Source organism: Coenobita brevimanus, chromosome 23 (assembly GCF_032717465.1).
Source record: "Coenobita brevimanus isolate Jiangsu-jjx chromosome 23, ASM3271746v2, whole genome shotgun sequence".
In the NCBI taxonomy this organism is placed as follows: Eukaryota; Metazoa; Arthropoda; class Malacostraca; order Decapoda; family Coenobitidae; genus Coenobita; species Coenobita brevimanus.
Window position 1 is genome coordinate 41,021,395 of NC_136976.1, and position 5,507 is coordinate 41,026,901.

A 5,507-nucleotide genomic window follows, 5' to 3' on the forward strand; every position below is an offset into this window, starting at 1 on the left:
ATTGAGAGAGAAGGTGACTCCCAGTGTGATGTTACATTGAATGGAGAGAGACTGGAATTGGTGAGAGAGTTCAAATGCCTGGGTACAGTGCAAAAAAAAGAGAAGAAAATGTGCAAAAGAAGTGGAAAACAGAGTGACACAAGGAAGAAAAGAAGCTGGTGCAATAAAGGCCTTGATAAAAAACAGAGGCTTGAGTGTTGCAGCTGCACGAGGCTTACATGAAGGAGTGTTAGTGCCAACTTCAACAAATGGATGTGAGACTATGGTGTGGCATGAAAATGAGAAGTCAAGAGTAAGAGCAGTGGAGATTGGACTGCTGAGGAATGTATGTGGAGTACAGAGGGTGGATAGGATACGAAATAATGTGATTCGTGAAAGATGTGGAGTGAGGAGGTCTGTGGACACCACAATCGAAGAGAGTGTACTGGGATTGTATGGTCATGTGGAGAGAATGGATAACAATAGAGTGGTGAAAAGGTATATCTGAGCGAATTTGAAGGAAGGAGGCGAGGTAGGCCAAGGAGAAGGTGGAGAGATAGGGTCGATAAGTGTGTGAGGAAGAGAGATTTGGAAGTCGGTGAGGCTAGGGAACTGACAAGAGATCGAGCTGGCTGGATGAATGTTGTGAGGAGAAGTGCATGAGCAGGGATTTGGCACCCCTTTTTCAACGTGGCAGCGTCCGGATTGACTCTATCGGATACGTTTATGTGAAACTACAGAACGTGGTTAATGTTTTTGGTGTATCCGATAGAGCCAGGATTCCGGGGGTTTGAATGATGAGTTAACAGAAGCGTGGTCCATTGGACTGGGTAAGTTTAGGCTGTCTGGACACTGCTACTCCTCGCCCTGCCTTAGTGTGGGAAAGGAGGTCCGGATGATGATGATGATGATGATGATGATGATTATAATGAAACTATGTAATAGGCATATATATATATATATATATATATATATATATATATATATATATATATATATATATATATATATATATATATATATATATATGACAAGAAATAAAAATGCAGTATCGAATAATCCTCTTGAATTATTAGACCCACTTTGTTTACACATTTTCTCTGTGATTTGTCTCCCTGATTTTACTGGCCCTTCATGACGTCACCGGCGCCTCCTGTAGTGTGGCTCGTCTGGTGCATCGCCAGCAATGCTTTGGTATCAACAGGTAAAACATTCCTTATTCGCAGGTGCAACAGGGGTTTCACCTGAGAAATTTCCGAAACTTGTGACCTGCTAAGTTTCAGAAAATTAAAATCTTGTATCCCCAAGCAGGAGGGTAGCTGGGATGGGGGTGGGGGGGGAACAGGGACGACAGGTTGTCTCCGAAAAAAAAAAAAAAAAAAAAAATGGGACAATTTTAAGCTACCAGTGGCGATTTGTTGTGACACACACACACACGTACAGAGAGAGAGAGAGAGAGAGTAAGAGAGAGAGAGAGAGAGAGAGAGAGAGAGAGAGAGAGAGATGCTTTACGTTCAATACACATTCTGTTTATATGAGTTTTAAATACTTGTAGATTTTCGTCAGTGTTAAGTTTCCTGCTTCACATACTTTACATTTGTTTACATATTATATTATCGGGCGTCACTCCATCAAAAAGCATAACGGTTCTCGACATATCTTTATTCTTGCACTTTCATTTTACCCTTCCTTTCGATTCAGTTTCACGTGTAACTCTGAAGATTTGATTGTGTCCCCCCCCCCCTGTGGCGGGGGGGACACAACCTGGCCGCACTATGGGGTGGTGCTACTACTCTGCGGCCGGGTTGTGTTAGGAAGAATACTGCCACCGTATTCCCTGCGTGTCGTAAAAGGCGACTAAAAGGGGCGGGGTGAGGGGACTAGGGACCCCCTCCTCTGTTTTTTTAGTTCCTAAAAAGAGACAGGCCAGAGAAAGGGACGGGGGATGGAGTTATCCCCGTACCCTGAAGATTGGGTCTATGAATGTGCGTGGATGTAGTACAATTGAGGCTAAAAGGGAGGAGATTGGGAGAATGTTTGTGAGAAGAAAGTTGGATGTGTTAGCTTTGAGTGAAACGAAGATGAAAGGGAAGGGGGAATATATGTTTGGAAGTGTGAATGGAAGATTGTCAGGTGTTGATAGAGGAAGGGCAAGAGAAGGTGTGGCCTTGTTAGTGAGTCCGGAAGTGCAGCAGTGTGTGATTGAATGGAAGGAGGTGTCATCGAGACTGATGTGGGTGAAAGCGAAATTTGAACGTGAGTTGTGGGTGTTTGTGAGTGCATATGGGCCTGGTAGTGAAAGGGATGAACAAGAGAGGGAGTCTTTCTGGAATGATGTTGATGAGTGTCTGCAGAGTTTTGGAGCGAATGTGAATGTGGTAATGATGGGAGATCTGAATGCTAGAGTGGGAAATGTAGCAGTTGAAGGCGTAGTTGGTATGCATGGTGTGCCTGGAAGAAATGAAAATGGGGAACGAATGATAGCGATGTGTGTTGAGCGAGAGATGGTGATTGGGAATACGCTGTTTGAGAAGAAAGATATTTATAAGTATACATGGGTGAGACAGGAGGGTGGAAGGGTTGTTGATAGAGCCTTGATGGACTATGTGGTTGTGTCTAGGAATGTAATAGGAAGATTGTTGGATGTGAGAGTTCTGAGAGGGGAGGGTGGAGGTATGTCTGACCACTACCTGGTGGAGGGAAAGTTAAGAGTAGGTAAGAGATGGGTGAGAGCTAGGAGGGTTAGGTGTGGCAGGGAGGTTTTGAAAGTGAGTGAGTTGGATAAAAGAGAGAAAAAGATAGAGTATCAGGAGAAATTGAAAGATGAGTGGAACGCAGTGAAAGATCGGGAAAATGGCAGCGTGGAGGAGGAATGGCAGTTGTTTAAGAGTGCTGTGGTGGAGCATGCAGAAGAGGTGTGTGGTGTGAGACGTGTGGGTGGTGGTGTAAGAAAAGGAAGTGAATGGTGGTGCGAGGAAGTAAGTATGGCTGTGGCTGAGAAGAGACGTGCATATGAAGTGTGGCTGCAGAGGAAGGATGAGATGTCATATGAAAGGTATAAGGAAAAGAGGAATAGAGCGAGAAGGGCTGTGCGTGATGCTAAAGTGGCAGCAGATGAGAGGTGGGGTAGGCGGCTGACAGAGAATTTTCAACAGAATAAGAAAATGTTTTGGAAGGAGGTGAAAAGGGTGCGAAAGGGAGAGTCTGGGAAGGAAGAACGAGTAAAAGCAGAGGATGGAAGGATGTTACTTGAGATGGATGCAGTAAGGAAGAGATGGGCAGAGTATTTTGAAAGATTGTTAAATGTAGAGGAGGAAAACGTGGCTGAGATTGTGGCAGATTGAAGGGTGCAAGGAACAAATGTGTTGGGAGAGTTGAATGATTCTTTGATCACGAAGGAGGAAGTGGAGAAGGCAGTAAAGGAGATGAAAACAGGGAAAGCTGCAGGTATGGATGGGTGTGCTGTGGAATGCCTGAAGGGTGGTGGAGTGACTATTGTTGACTGGTTAGTAAGATTATTGAATGTGTGCTTTGAGAAAGGTATGGTGCCAATTGACTGGGCAAGTGCTTGTGTGGTCCCGTTGTATAAAGGCAAGGGTGATAAGTATGAATGTACTAGCTTTAGGGGTATAAGTCTGTTGAGTGTTGTAGGTAAAGTGTATGGTAGAGTGTTAATTATGAGAGTTAGAGAGGGTACAGAGGGAGTGATTAGTGATGAGCAGTGTGGCTTTAGGAGAGGGAGGGGATGCGTTGATCAGGTGTTTGCTGTGAGACAAGTGTGTGAAAAGTATTTAGCGAAAGGCAAGGATGTGTTTTGGGCATTTATGGATTTAGAGAAAGCGTATGATAGAATTAATAGGGAGGCTTTGTGGACTGTTTTAAGATTGTATGGACTTGATGGTAGGTTACTAAAAGGGGTGAAAAGTTTTTATGTAAATAGTAGAGCGTGTGTAAGAGTGGGAAATGCTGTGAGTGATTGGTTTCCCGTGAGAGTGGGGCTGCGACAGGGATGTGTGATGTCGCCTTGGTTGTTTATTATTTACATGGATGGTGTTGTAAGGGAGGTGAATGCAAGAGTTTTAGGTGGTCTGAGTCTGGTAAATGTTGATGGAGGAGAGTGGAATCTGAAGCAACTGCTGTTTGCAGATGATACTGCATTGGTGACTGATTCAGAGGAGAAATTGAGACAGTTGGTAGAGGAGTTTGGAAGGGTGTGTGAAAGGAGGAAATTGAAAGTAAATGAGAATAAGAGTAAAGTGATGAAGTGTACGAGGTTGATAGATGGTAGGGGGATGAATATAGTTTTGAATGGTGAGTTGCTTGAGGAGGTAGATTGTTTTAAATATCTAGGGTCACATGTTGCTGTGGATGGAAGAATAGATGCAGAAGTGAAGTTTAGAATTAATGAAGTAGGAAAGGTGCTGGGAGGAATGAAAAAAGTGTTTAAATGTCGTTCGCTTAGAATGGATGTAAAGAGAAGGCTGTATGAGGGTGTTGTGGTACCGACTGCGTTATATGGGGCTGAAACATGGAATATGGGTGTAGCAGAGAGGAAAAGTTTGAATGTAATGGAGATGAGATGTCTGAGGAGTATGTGTGGAGTGACGCGTATGGATCGAGTGCGAAATGATGAAGTGCGAAGGAGAACTGGAGTTGTTCGGGAGATGGCTGGTAGAGTTGAGCAGAGGGTGTTGCAATGGTTTGGGCATATGGAGAGAATGGATAATGAGCGATTGGTGAAAAAGATAACTAGATCTGATGTGAGAGGTGTAAGACTGAGAGGAAGACCACGAATAGGATGGATGGACAGTGTGAAGAGAGCGCTGGATGCGAGAAGGATGTCTGTTGAGCAAGGAAGAGTGGCTGTGCGTGACAGAAATAAATGGAGAGAAATTGTGAATGAATAAGTGATGACGCAGCCCTGAGGGGATATTCTCCCGCATTTGGTCTGATCAGCTAGTCAGGTCAGGTGCGGGTAAGGGGATGGGTCTGTTATGATGTGGCAGGGGTAAACCAGTTCTGCTGTCGGGCCCTGCTGTGGATGTCACTGCTTGCATTGCGCAGTTGACCCTTGTGCGGTGTGATGCGGTGAGGATCTGTCCGTTCTCCCCTTTGGGGCTAAGATGCGAATGAATGTGTTTGAATGGATGAGTAAATGGAGAGTGAGTCGTCCTGTCTCGGCTACCTCCCTTTCCTTGGGGGAAGCAGCCTAGGTATATAGATAGATAGATAGATTATTATTATTATTATTATTATTATTATTATTATTATTGTTGTTATTTGGAGAAAGCATATGACAGGGTGGATAGACAAGGATTGTGGAAAGTATTAAGAATATATGGAGTAGATGGGAAGTTGTTGAATGCTGTGAAGAGTATGTATGATGGTGCTAAGGATGAGGTGCGTGTGGATGGTGAACTGAGTGAATTTTTCTCTCTGAAGGTTGGGTTGAAACAGGGATGTGTCATGTCTCCATGGTTGTTCAATCTGTATATGGATGGGGTAATAAAAGAGGTACAAGGTAGGGC